At 42.4% G+C, this 14865-nt stretch overlaps 1 protein-coding gene across 1 annotated transcript in view; it reads right to left on the bottom strand.

Annotated features, from left to right (window-relative positions):
- The window catches only part of bean1 (brain expressed, associated with NEDD4, 1), a 68902-nt gene extending 54639 nt beyond the window's left edge, over window positions 1-14263 (bottom strand). The window contains exon 1 of the mRNA XM_033636784.2: window positions 13583-14263. The gene's annotated coding sequence lies outside the window, so the exon portion shown is untranslated. The remainder of the gene's footprint in view (window positions 1-13582) is intronic.
- Between the last annotated feature and the right edge of the window lie 602 nt (window positions 14264-14865).

Here is a 14865-nt window from a genome sequence, read left to right as displayed (position 1 = left end):
GAGAATGTGTGTGTGGGTGGGGCATAAGCACATACAGCCAGCAGAAGCAGCGACCCATCATCCGACACCGGCACACCGTGAGGATGGAAACAGAGGGCTCGGCGGGGACGGAGCACCTGCTGCAGCAAGCAGCCCGTGGTGTGTGGTCATTTTGACTTGACCAGCTGAGTTGCAGGTGACACCATCAGCTAGCTTGAGTCGAGCTCAAACGGCCAGTTCACACCGCTGCTACTTTTCTCTGCTACGTTCTGAAGCGGTTACATCTCGTGAATGATTCGTCTGCGCTGGGCTTTTGTAGTCGTTTGTATCTACATAGTGAGCAGGTCCCCGTCCCTGTCTACAGAAATTGCCATGTTGCATGCTTCTACAGTAGCCCAGAATGGACAAACCAAACACTAGCTCTAGATAGGGACATTCTTGTTTTTCGCATCAGTCACCAGTGCGACAAGAGCATCTGAAAAACACTCTGACTATTCAACCTGACACTGCTTTATTCTGTGGTTTTACTGGTTTAAAGCACCTGGTCCATTTGTTTTGTAGAGGAGGAGACCTCTGTGGATAATTCAGCTCACAGTAAAAACCTCCTAAACAATGAACACTGAAGATTTTCTAACCAGGGGAAGTTTCAGCTTGTTGCAATCTGCAGCGGTCACCCCTAGATGCCACTAAATCTCCTGTTATCTTTCACACTGCACCTTTAATCTAATTGTTGTTTACCAAGCAGCAATATTTTCATTTATTGGAATCTGGTATTATGTTGACTTCACTATTACTTTGTTGTGTTTATATTTTTCATATAAATAAAGGTGAAAACATTTCAAATCCTGGAGAAAGTAATCAAGACAGCATGTTGCTGACTGGAAAAACAACCATGACCGACTTCGGGTTTGTTTGTCTTTTAAATGACACTTTATCTGGCGCTGCACTTTGAAACTATGATTTACAATATGGCTCTCTGTACAGCCCATATTTGCTCATTCTGGTTAATATAGAACTGATCTGACAAATGAATCAAATGTTTCAAGGTAAGTGATGAAGTTATTTGAGCCCAAGAGTTGCTCCGGCTCCACACTGCAGAGAGACGATCTCTGCAACAGAAGCTTCTTAAGACAACTTTCAGGAATTTCAGCTGCTGCACTGAAGCATCATTAAAAGCTGATTACTGTCACCACAAACTGAGCCTTGCCTTTAATAGAAGGTTATTGCTCAACAGGGAAAGCCTTTTTAACCACTTACACGTTGACCCCTGTTCCTTAGACTCTGGATAAAGCTGTGTGTGTTAGACTTATTTTATTTAAACAGATTTAACCAGGGGAGGTTAATTCAGATACAAATCTTACTCATAAACAGCCTGGCAAGAGATATCATGAATTAGAAAGTGTGCAGAAACGATGAAGACAAGACAAAAAGGCAAAACCAAACAGCCGCAGAGGCAAATTTGCATGCGACCCAGGCTTAAAGTCAAACTCTCTGCATCATATAATGCATTTCCAGGAAGATTAGGAGACAGGGTGTTCAGGAGGAGTCAGATTTTTATAGACCTGAATGCAGTTTTAAAATGGGAATGATGTCATTTCTCCACAGACTTGCATTGCTTACAGTTGCCAACAGGAGGCTACTGCCAATTTCTCAAAATTTCTCACGTAGAGATGTCCTCAGAGAGAGTTTGGTTGGAGATGAAAGGCTCCTGAAAATCCCACCAGGACAGGAAGAGCAGAGGAAATACTGTACATACAAATTTCACATGCAATTACACAAACCCTGCTACTAGTCTATGTAACATGCAAGACAGAGATGGGACTGTTTAGGCAGAGCATGGCACTTGATGATATTTGATATGATGATGTTAACTTGATAATTACTGTTCTCCCTAAGACGCAAAGGCAGAAGGAGAGGGACATTGTTATACTGTACAGGCTCGTACTTGCTTTTTAACCACGCGTTTGTAAAGACAACCAGCTGCATCAGGAACATAACTGTTCACATCCTTTCCTTTCCACTATGGGTACTTCTGGAGGATTCCACTACAGGGCATACCAGAGAGCTCACACCACAAAGACCTTTTAGATTTGGATGATCTAAGGAAGACATATCTACAGTACAGGCCAAAAGTTTGGACACACCTTCTCATTCAATGTGTTTTCTTTATTTTCATGACTATTTACATTGTAGATTCTCACTGAAGGCATCAAATCTATGAATGAACACATGTGGAGTTATGTACTTAACAAAAAAAGGTGAAATAACTGAAAACATGTTTTATATTCTAGTTTCTTCAAAATAGCCACCCTTTGCTCTGATTACTGCTTTGCACACTCTTGGCATTCTCTCCATGAGCTTCAAGAGGTAGTCACCTGAAATGGTTTTCCAACAGTCTTGAAGGAGTTCCCAGAGGTGTTTAGCACTTGTTGGCCCCTTTGCCTTCACTCTGCGGTCCAGCTCACCCAAACCATCTCGATTGGGTTCAGGTCTGGTGACTGTGGAGGCCAGGTCATCTGCCGCAGCACTCCATCACTCTCCTTCTTGGTCAAATAGCCCTTACACAGCCTGGAGGTGTGTTTGGGGTCATTGTCCTGTTGAAAAATAAATGATCGTCCAACTAAACGCAAACCGGATGGGATGGCATGTCGCTGCAGGATGCTGTGGTAGCCATGCTGGTTCAGTGTGCCTTCAATTTTGAATAAATCCCCAACAGTGTCACCAGCAAAACACCCCCACACCATCACACCTCCTCCTCCTCCATGCTTCACAGTTCACCAGGCATGTGGAATCCATCCGTTCACCTTTTCTGCGTCTCACAAAGACACGGCGGTTGGAACCAAAGATCTCAAATTTGGACTCATCAGACCAAAGCACAGATTTCCACTGGTCTAATGTCCATTCCTTGTGTTTCTTGGCCCAAACAAATCTCTTCTGCTTGTTGCCTCTCCTTAGCAGTGGTTTCCTAGCAGCTATTTGACCATGAAGGCCTGATTCGCGCAGTCTCCTCTTAACAGTTGTTCTAGAGATGGGTCTGCTGCTAGAACTCTGTGTGGCATTCATCTGGTCTCTGATCTGAGTTGCTGTTAACTTGCGATTTCTGAGGCTGGTGACTCGGATGAACTTATCCTCAGAAGCAGAGGTGACTCTTGGTCTTCCTTTCCTGGGTCGGTCCTCATGTGTGCCAGTTTCGTTGTAGCGCTTGATGGTTTTTGCGACTCCACTTGGGGACACATTTAAAGTTTTTGCAATTTTCCGGACTGACTGACCTTCATTTCTTAAAGTAATGATGGCCACTTGTTTTTCTTTAGTTAGCTGATTGGTTCTTGCCATAATATGAATTTTAACAGTTGTCCAATAGGGCTGTCGGCTGTGTATTAACCTGACTTCTGCACAACACAACTGATGGTCCCAACCCCATTGATAAAGCAAGAAATTCCACTAATTAACCCTGATAAGGCACACCTGTGAAGTGGAAACCATTTCAGGTGACTACCTCTTGAAGCTCATGGAGAGAATGCCAAGAGTGTGCAAAGCAGTAATCAGAGCAAAGGGTGGCTATTTTGAAGAAACTAGAAATAAAACATGTTTTCAGTTATTTCACCTTTTTTTGTTAAGTACATAACTCCACATGTGTTCATTCATAGTTTTGATGCCTTCAGTGAGAATCTACAATGTAAATAGTCATGAAAATAAAGAAAACGCATTGAATGAGAAGGTGTGTCCAAACTTTTGGCCTGTACTGTATATCGTTAATTCTGAGATCACAGCGGAAAACCAACAGCAGCACCATCATAGATGTAAGGCACCTAAACAAATGTCATGTCACATCACCATATTGTCCTGGTTGTTCATGTGCATCTTGTGAATGCATAGTGTTGATTTCGGACGACGTGCGCAACCAGTGCTCCAAATGGACGCAGGGTACTTGAGGCAACCCTCGAAGCCAACAGGAATATGTGGTGTTAAGCAAGTACATGGAAGACAGGAAGGACTTAATTGTGAAAGGGAGAGAGAAGCTATGACATGCAGCAAAGGGTCACAGGCTGGGATCAAACCCACGGCTTCTGGGGCAAGGACAATGCCTTTGTGCATGGGATGCCTGCTCTAAGCACTGAGCTACTGGGCGCTACTGGACACTAGGCTTGTCACAATACCAGAATTTCAGTAGTCAATACCAATACCAGTGAATTTCCACAATTCTCGATACTCATTTGATACCACGATAAAAATCAAAAAACAGAACTCATGTATTTCTAAATTCACTACTTTATTAAAACTGTTTCAAACTTTAACTTTAACTCTATGGCCTCATTTACACCGCAAGCGATGCGGCAGCACACGTTTATTCACACCAAAACCGAACAGACGCGTCGCCCAACGGCTGCTGCTGTCCCGTCAAAATACAAACCACACCTGAACAGTTGGTGGCGGTAGTGCACCGCGTTTGCAAATCTCCAATAAACCAAAGAAGAAGAAGTGAGTTTGGACCCAAAGCCCAGGGTGGACAGGTTCACACGCCAATAATTATTCCAATGCTTATAATATTTAACACTACAAATGGGTAAGTACATGAAGCATGTATAAGGCGGAGATGTCTGTGGTGGTAGAGAGAGGTCACAACACAAGCAAACTCGTGTTTTTTGTTGAATACCGCGACCATTCGCTTGTGACTCGTGCAAAAAATTGGCGTCTCTTCTATTTTCGAGCTTGCTCGCAAAAGCAGCGCGACTCGAGCAGCGCGTAGAAAGGATGCGGTGTGAATGCTCTAACCTGTTAACATGCTCGCTGAAATGAAACCACGGGTAAACAGCAACCGCTTGCGAGCACCACGCAAACGCATCGCTTGCAGTGTAAATGAGACCCTCTCCACACACGACTTCTACTCCCTGACTTTTCGACAAGCCGAGGTGTTGTGGCTCCAGCAGCACCTGTAAAAGCCATTGTTTCTAGCAAAGACGATGGAGATCCTCGTCAGCGCTCGTCCTCAGCACCGATTGACGCGCGTATACTGCCCCCGTCAGTTCCGACAGGAATCGACACGGCCTGCTGAGGGCAAAGTTGTATCCGGTACTTACCATACCGAGAAAAAAAACAGGTACTGACGGATTTTTTTGCGTGTTGGCATCGACTTGATACTGAAGTATCGGTTCTCATGACTACCCTACTGGACACCACAATCATCAAATGCCAACCCTCAAACACCAACACTTGGTTGGTGGCCTGTCACTTCAATTTCTGATGCTCTTTGAAGCCCTCCTGCTTAGTTTTCGACATTTATGGACAACGTGTCAAGTTACATGTAATATGCATCGCCTCTTTTCAAAATAAACTTCCGTTGTCACAGGAAATGTACAGTTTCTGATTGTTAAGTGCATACAGTCTTTTTCAAAATAAACTTAAACACTTTAGATGTGTTTTGAACTGCAACGTACTGCAGCTTGCCGTAAAAAGTACTTAGTGTTGCATGCAGTACGCACACAATACTACCACTACTTTATCATAATATTGCACTCTGAACTTTGACCCTCTTCTTCATTTATCTGTTGGAAATGAAACAAAATGCCATTCAAAGCATACAGTCAGGTCCATAATTATTTGGACAATGATACAGTTGTCATCATTTTGGCTCTGTACACCACCACAATGGGTTTTAAATGAAACAATGAATACCTGCTTAAAGTGCAGACTCTCAGCTTTCATTTAAGGCTTTTTTCAAAAATATAGTATGAACCGTGTAAGAATTACAACCATTTCTTCACACAGTCCCCCAACTTTAAGGGCTCATAAGTATTTGGACAAACTAACATAATCATCAATTAAACAGTCAGTTTTAATACTTGGTTGCAAATCCTTTACAGTCAATGACTGCCTGAAGTGTTGGACACATAGGCATCATCAGATGCTGGGTTTCTTCCCTGGTGATGCTCTGCCAGCCCTTTACTGCAGCCGTCTGCACTTCCTGCTTGTGTTTTGGGTGTTTTGCCCTCAGTTTTGGCTTCAGCAAGAGAAACGCACGCTCAATTGGATTCAGGTCAGATGATATGACTTGGCCGTTGAAGAACATTCCACTTCTTTGCCTTAAAAATGTCTTTGGTTGCTTTTGCAATATGCTTCAGGTCATTGTCCAACTGTACTGTGAAGCATCGTCCAATGAGTTTTGAAGCATTTGGTTGAATCTGAGCAGATAATGGTGCCCCAAACACTTCAGCTTTCATCCTGCTGCTCTTGTAAGCAAGACAAGACTTCACTAGAATAAATACAGAGGGTTTATCACAAGATGCAAACCATTGGTTAGCCTTAAAAATGGAAGGCCAGATTAGAGTTTGTCAAAAACCATCTAAAAAGCCTGTACAGTTGTGGAACAGCATACTATGGCCAGATAAAACAAAGATCAACTACCAGAATGATGGGAAGACAAGAGAAGGAAGAAGGGAAGGAACTGCTCATGATCCAAAGCACACCACCTCATCAGTGAAGCATGGTGGAGGTACTGTTATGTCATGGCCATGTATGGCTGCCAGTGGAACTGGTTCTCTTGTATTTATTGATGATGTGACTGCTGACAAGAGCAGCAGGATGAAAGCTGAAGTGTTTGGGGCACCATTATCTGCTCAGATTCAACCAAATGCTTCAAAACTCATTGGACGATGCTTCACAGTGCAGATGGACATTGACCTGAAGCATACTGCAAAAGCAACCAAAGACATTTTTAACACAAAGAAAAGGAATGTTCTGCAATGGCCAAGTCATATCATCTGACCTGAATCCAATTGAGCATGCGTTTCTCTTGCTGAAGCCAAAACTGAGGGCAAAACACCCAAAACACAAGCAGGAAGTGCAGACGGCTGCAGTAAAGGGCTGGCAGAGCATCACCAGGGAAGAAACCCAGCATCTGATGATGCCTATGTGTCCAACACTTCAGGCAGTCATTGACTGTAAAGGATTTGCAACCAAGTATTAAAACTGACTGTTTAATTGATGATTATGTTAGTTTGTCCAAATACTTATGAGCTCTTAAAGTCGGGGGACTGTGTGAAGAAATGGTTGTCATTCCTACACGGTTCATACTACATTTTTGAAAAAAGCCTTAAATGAAAGCTGAGAGTCTGCACTTTAAGCAGGTATTCATTGTTTCATTTAAAACCCATTGTGGTGGTGTACAGAGCCAAAATAATGACAACTGTATCATTGTCCAAATAATTATGGACCTGACTGTACATGAGATGTTTGCGCTGGGAATATGCTCCATTATAAAACTGTTATGTTGGAGCAGCACCCCTGATCCAAAAGAGCAAAACATTCAAAGTTCATAATTCACTGGTATTTCCACTGGTAGTTCATAAAGAGCTTGTGTTTGATATTTATCATGTGACCATCTGGGTTACCAAGCACCAAGCTCTACCTGAACACCAAACATTACACATAGTTCATCCACAACACACCAATAGCTTCTGTAACACATCTCTGAGGTCTGACACCATTAATGATCGCAGGACAGCTCGATATACTTTGCAGGTTTTGTAATTCTCTTCAGATGAGACAAAAGCAGGTGAGAGAAAAGAAGGAGAGAGTGAGGGACAGTCAGAGACAGAGGAACAGAGGGAGTCAGATATTGCCTGTAGCCACAACAGCACTCCATCATTTCTTCATCTTTGTATCTGGTATTTCCTCTCTGTTGCTTTCTCTCTCCCTTCTCTCATCCATCTCCTCCCAGCTCTCTCTGACAGTCTATTTGGCCCACACAGCCCTGTCATCCATTCCACATGTCAGCCCTGGCGATGGCACCAATCTCACGCTGACTAGTGTTTGTAGCCGGGCAGGCGGGACCTGCGGTTATAGAGCGTCCATGCCATCGCTGAGAACCCCCTGGGTTCAACTCGCATGACAGCTGGGTCACAGAGTCGACCCAGCAGTGAGAGGGTCAGAGGTTCAGTCCTCGTGGAACAGAGTGTTCATCACTTGGTGCTGAGTTTATCACACAATTTGCAGTTATTCCACTGTGTTCATGGAGCTTTTAAATGCTTTAATGTGCTAACCAGTAATTTCTTTAGCAATCTGGATCTTTCCTTTATAGGTTTTGGTCATCATTAACATCAGAGTTAATCACATTTTACTCAGCAGCTTGTAGTTCGGCTTTACAACAGAGTGGATGAGACGACCAAATGAATGATGACTCCACATTTAAAATCAATATATTTGGAAGAGGGGAACAACACACCTTTTGGGTTATAATTTCAATCTTCCCTTTCATTTTCCAGCCTCGTCGCCAGAACAAAGTTTTGGCATTGTACATTTCTGCAAACCACAAACATGTTACACTTGCATGAATCATACATATCAACGTTTCTAAAGTGACACAGTATATGAGCTTACTTTGTCATCTAGAAGTAGTGGACGGTGAATGGTGTGACACCTAATCAAGATGCCTTTGAAGCTGCAAACTAACAAACATCAAAATCAGTTGTGTTTTATTAGCCTGTCACAGTTTCTACCAGGGATAGTGCCATGAAAATCATTTGTTTTTTACCAAGTGTTGGGAATAGAATGATGTTATGTGTTTTACTATAAGTTGTGTTTCACTATATAAGTTTTAGATGTGTTAACAATGAGAATACTGAGATGATTTCAGCTGATCTGAATGTGTTTGCTTTGCAGAAGTGGAGAAGTACAGGAGAGGAAGAGACATGAAGTCTGAGGAGCACATACTGCAATGCTTAGATAATTAGTTTCATATATGGTAAAAAGAATAGAAAGTGATATACAGATAGTAAGGTACAGCACGTGTAGGGAGTTGTGTTGTTCTCTTGTCTTTCAAAACAGGAACCACGCCCCCACCGCCAGCGGGAAGGAGTCAGATTAACACGAGGCAGGGGCGTGGTGTGGTGAAGGAGGAAGTGGAACTGCCAATGAGAAGAGGACAACGCCTTGCGTGCACAATGACACTCTGTTACGCTCAAATATACTGGGTCAGGGAAAGGACAGGAGGTCAGACTTCGTGAACTGACACACCTTTGTTGTTCGTCAGGGACGTGAAGTTGAGACCCAGAGCTCTGTAATTTTATTCCTTTACTGCTTAATAAACTACATTAACTGAGACCGAATATCTTCTCCTATTGCTTCATTAAAGAACATGCAGGACTGAGCTCACACATAGCACATTAGAGAGTAGGATGAGACTCTCAGTCCATCACAAGACATCACTGCATTTTCTGCCAGATAGTAGCATTAAAAACAGTTGTTTTTTGCAGAGACATCACTGCATTTCTTGCAAGTTAGTGGCATAAAAAGTGGGTGTTTTTCACAGAGACATTGATGCATTTTCTGCCATATAATGGCATGAAAAAGCGGTTGTTTTTTACCAAGACATCACTGGATTTCCTGATGGATAATGGCACGAAAAGCAGCTGATTTTTACTGAGACTTCACTGAATTTCATGCCAGACAGTACGTTTTAACGAAGACATCCCTGCATTTCCTGCAAGACAGTTGCATGAAAAGTAGTTGTTTTTTTTACCAAGACATCAATGCATTTCCTGCCAGAAAGTGGCATAAAAGCTTGCTGTTTTTTACTGAGACATTGAAGCATTTTCTGCCAGATAGTGGCATTATAAACAGCTGCTTTAACCCAAACGTCGCTGTATTTCTTGCCAGATAGTGGCATTAAAAGTGTTGTTTCTGACTATGACATCACTGCATTTCATGTCCCCAAAACGGATTATTATAAGCCACAACCAAGTGGTTTTTGTGTCTAAACAAAACCACACTTGAACCACAGTGATGTTGGAAAGTAAAGTTTAATTGTATCCGCTACATAATAATGTACAAATTTAACATACCTGTGGTTTAAAGAAACACAATTCCAATGTGTTGTTCTTGCAATTTGGTTGCATTTCCTTTAATCAGATCCTGCATTATTTCTGTAATTTCTTAGAGAACGGGCCGTTGTTTCATCATCCCAAAATTATTTTGATGCAAACAGAACAATATTAATAAATGCTTTGTTTGTTTGCTAAATGTTCACTAAGACAAAGTCTGCTCATTACACCACTGTTTACACAGACAGATAAACCTGCACCATAGATCCCATATATCCAGTTTTAGCACGTTGAATTTGTCACGGTTTAAAGAGTCAAACATGTTGCATAAATCTGTCAGTGTCAGACTAAAGTCAAAGGGCTTCTTGTAGCGTTGACCTTCACAGCTGAGTGGCGAGAGAAAGGCACTTAGATAACACATGGAAGGGCTTTGAAATCCTCCGGGGAGCCCAGCACGAAGACTGTATGTACTCCTGACACTGTGAGGCTCTTTAGATCAAACTGCTGTCACTGAAACACTCGCACGTATTAAAACTGGAAGTACGGCTTTTAACACAACGACACAGTCGACCACACTTTCACTGTATCATGTGACTTTTATATTTTCTGTGGATGCTTTGCACTTTATTTTTGCCATCTATCCTGCTCATGTTTTCTGTTTTTATCTTGACCCATATGGTTTCATCACATCACCTCCTGCACCTGTTTGGATTTCCTCTCTTTTACAGGCCTAAAAAACTTTATATAACTCTATGCATGCCGATCTGAGTGATGAAGTAACCTGCAGAAACATTTGGCCAGCGTTCCCTCCCTGCGCTCATACTGTTACTGTACGGCTTCTGTATCCACTGCTGAAACAAGAGAGTTAAAGTGTGTGGGAGGAAAGCTGAGCGAGAGAGAAAGAGAGATGAGCCTCTCCAAAAATCACTATAACACGCCTACGGCAGCCCTATAGAGACCTACAGTGTGTTTGTGGTGCGCAGTAGTAAATTCACTTTATGTTACTTTTAATTGCCTCAAACAGCGCTGCTGCGAATCCCTTAGATGAAGAAAAAGATGTAAAATCATTTAGTAACATAAGTTTAGGGGGCTCTTGTTGGATAGTGTGTGTGTGAGTGTGTTTCTTTGTATTTATATTGACTCTGTGATTCTGTTTCCCTCCTGTGTCACACTGTCCATCAAAACTTGCCCGTAGCTGATCAGCTGGATGGAGATCCGATGACTGCAAAGGACATTTAAAACTCATCAGAGCATTAAGACCCCTCACACCCTGCATGCATCTGCACTCATCATGTTTCTGCACTCATTTGTTCAGGTTGCTCCAGTGATGGAAGAGGAGTTTAGACTCATTTGTAAAAGAGGTAATGCAGAGATCTCAAAGTACTTTTTTTTTTACACATTTACACGTAAGAGTGCTGCATTTAAAATGTTTTGCAGCAAAATGTAGGTTAATAAACCAGTAAAAGACCTCATTAAGCAGCAGATTTTCTCTTTTCAGTTACTGGATTATTACCACTGATGCATTCATGCATAATCAGCTTCTTCATACTGCAGCAGGTCGAGGTGGAGGTCATTCTCACTACTTTATTTACAGCCCAGCTGCCGTAAATAAAGCCCAGCATGGTTCTGCAAACCACGAATATGTTACATATGTATGTATCATATCAATGTTCCTAAAGTGACGTAGTTTATGAGCTGACTTCTTGAGGTGGAGGGGATGGTTGGATGGCGTGACACCTCGGCAAGACACCAGCCAAGTTGCAGACCACTGTTCACGACCAACAAACAATGAAACTGGTTGTGATTTAACGAGTCACCGCTGTGTTTCCAGCGGCTTTTAAGGCTCAGAGCATGGGTGTGTTGTAGACACCGTGCATAGGTGTAGATTTTGAGGGGGGGGACAGGTAAAACATCCCTTCAATATGTAGGGCAAATGCATTTGTGCACTCCGATACAAACAGAGAAATGGCTGAGGACTTTTGTATTGACAGGTTTAAAGATATTTACAGCATAAATGATGCAGAAAATGCACAATTTGGTGCATAAAACCTCTCCAGAATGTGTGGAATAAAGTGTTTGATGCTTAAAATCTTCTGGTGGAGTGTTCCCTATTCTTGTTTCTCCCCCAGTGTTGAAATGAAACCTGTGCTCTTGCCTTGTGAGGCAGCAAACATGGGTGTTTCCTCGTGACCCATTGCTGCATGGGCGTAGAAATTGGCGGGATGGGGTGGGAACATTCTGTGCCTAATTGTACATGTTATAAAATAATATAATAATAATATAAATACTAAAATAATTATAATATAAATCACTGTTTATTCTGCTTCATTTTTAAGGTATAAAGCTCTTTAAATATCTGGTGTCCCTAATTATTTTTCCTAATCTGAGCATGGTGGGCAGAGTGAGACTTTGCCAAGAAAATCATATTGGCACACGTGAGGTAAGAAAAGAATGGAGACAAACAAGAGGCATCCCAATTAAGGGGCATGGGATCCCAGCACCATTTTACACCTTACAATACAATATAATAAAATACAATAGGTGTTAACTTTAGGCATGTGGCCCACCATTAAGATTCAGTTTTGGCCCTCTAAGGGGAAAAGTTTGGGCACCTCTCACAAAAACTGGTGCATAACAATTCACCAGACTGCAGGAAATTAGGTGTTTGATGCTTTAAATGTTCTGGTGGAGGACCACCAAACGTCATGTTTCATATGTGTAGCCCCCAAAACTAAACCTATGTCCTTGCCTTGCCGCCTTTCAGGTGCCACATGTGGGTGTTTTGTAGCAACCTGTCGCTTGGATGCGTAGATTTCAAAGGGGAACACAGGAGAGACATCTGCATCAATATTTCTTAAATGTGCATGTGTCTTCCCCAGTAAAAACAAAAATAAGAGAGGACTTTTATTTGACGGGTTTAAAGACATTTACACCAAAGATTGGTGAAGAAAAGCACAAATTGGTGCATATAAAATCCTGTTTGATGCTTAAAATGTTCTGGTGGACGGCACCCCAAACACCCTGTTTCGTATTTGTCTCCCCCAGTGTTGGAACAAAACCTGCACCCTCAGCTCACTGCATTTCCACAGACTTTTTAGGCACCAAATGTGGGAGTTTTCTTGGCGACCCGTTGCTGTTTTTCCAGAGAGAATAGTGCCACAAAAAGCGGCTCTTTTTTACAGAGACATCACTGCTTTTCCAGCTGGGACTGTGCCCAAAACGTGATCTTTTTCTAACTGTAGCCAAGTGGTTTTTGTGCCTAAACCAAACAGATACGTAGCATATCTGTGGTTTCCAGAAACATATAATGCCAACATTTATTCTGGCCCGTGGGTAGTTGGAAAAATAAATCTGTGGGGGTACATTTTATATTATAAGCCAGTCATGTTCTTTAATCTAATAATTAATTATAGTAGAGTGAAAAGTATTTGTAAATACAGATATTGTGCAAATACCTCAGAATTTAAGTACTTAAAATGAATGTATAAATGCATGCCACCACTGGATAAGCTTGACCAACAGTGTTTTATCAATCTCCTGTTTCAGTGCACATACTGGATTATTACATAATATCACGGTGATACTGTAGGAGGTGAAAATACTCTGAGGATAATGTCAGTAGAAACTCACTTTAAAAAGATATGAACTGCAGCCATACCTCCCCCTAACTCCTATATCTGGAGTGGTGTGGCTGTGTGCTGTATGTATTTGGATTATTATTATGACCAGAGGCAGAGTTGTGATGGGCATGTGGAGAGACAGGAAAAGAGAGATCAGCTTCTTACCTGCAAAGATGTAGAAATATGTGTCCACGCGCGGGCAGGAGTCCTTTCATCAGCTCCTTAATGTCGCTTCACATCACTGACAAACAGCAGCAACAACATCACTGAGTCAGTCTGGAGGTCCTCTGTGTGTGTGTGTGTGTGTGTGTGTGTGTGTGTGTGTGTGTGTGTGTGTGTCTCTGTCTCCTCCTCTCTCTGTCTCTCTCCCGGGACTTGGCCCACCTCCTCAGAATAGCGCTTCGTTAAACTCTCGGTGATACCCGAGATTTACCCACACGACGATCAACACACTGGGCAGAGACGCATCCTCCCTCCGAGCGGTCCCGTCCTCACAGCATCCCCATCCTCATCATCATCATCATCACTGTCACCATCCACCAACCCGCAGAGCTTTATTTATTGTTCTCCTCTCTCTCTCGAGCATTGCTCTGTCGATAGCATCATCATTAGCTCTCATCCGCTTTCCTCTCCCGCATCCTCCTCCTCATCATCATCATCGTCGTCGTCGTCTTCGTGTGTCCTCGCGGCTTCCTCTCCGTGTCTCTGTCCCGTGGCTCGTCCCGTGGCTCGGCTCTGCAGCCCAGTAAGTGTGTCATGCTCGGGAAGAGAGGCGCATCATCCAGAGCAGGCATATGCCGATGGAGAGACAGCCAGCCAGGAAATGCCTCGCTGAAAAAAAGAGAGATGATGCTTTGAGTGCAACGATTTAAAGTGCAGGAATCACCCCGGCGCTACAAGTCAGACTGTTACTGAGCTGTGACGATTCAATCTACACCTTTAACTCTTAAAATCAAAACATAACCATAAAGAAATCTTCAGTATATTCAGTTCAGATACAGTTTAGCTTCCAAAACACAGATATGTGCAGGAAAGTTTTAATGATTGTATAGTGACGCCACATATGTACACAAATCATTTACAGTAAGATAGGAATAGACAGAAATAAACAAAGATGCTATTACATGCACACACACTGTTAACCCCAATCCATCCATGACACAGAATTTAATGTAAAGACACACACAAATGCCCCGGATTGTCAAAATGGCATCAAAACTTTATGTTTCACTTGACACAAAAAGTCCACAACTTTTTAATTTTGAGTTAATTTGACTAAAGTTTATGAAGTAGATTTTGCCTGATTAATTTAAGGCCAATAAACATTATGCACGTAACCAACACATTCTCACTCCGACCTCGTCACATATTAACGTTTGGTCATGGACTTTCCATGTCCACATACAACATCCAAGGTACCCTGGGTGTGTTGGTTGTTGATGTTCTGG

Source organism: Epinephelus lanceolatus, chromosome 17, assembly GCF_041903045.1.
Source record: "Epinephelus lanceolatus isolate andai-2023 chromosome 17, ASM4190304v1, whole genome shotgun sequence".
In the NCBI taxonomy this organism is placed as follows: Eukaryota; Metazoa; Chordata; class Actinopteri; order Perciformes; family Serranidae; genus Epinephelus; species Epinephelus lanceolatus.
This window is presented reverse-complemented; position numbering and strand designations above follow the sequence as displayed.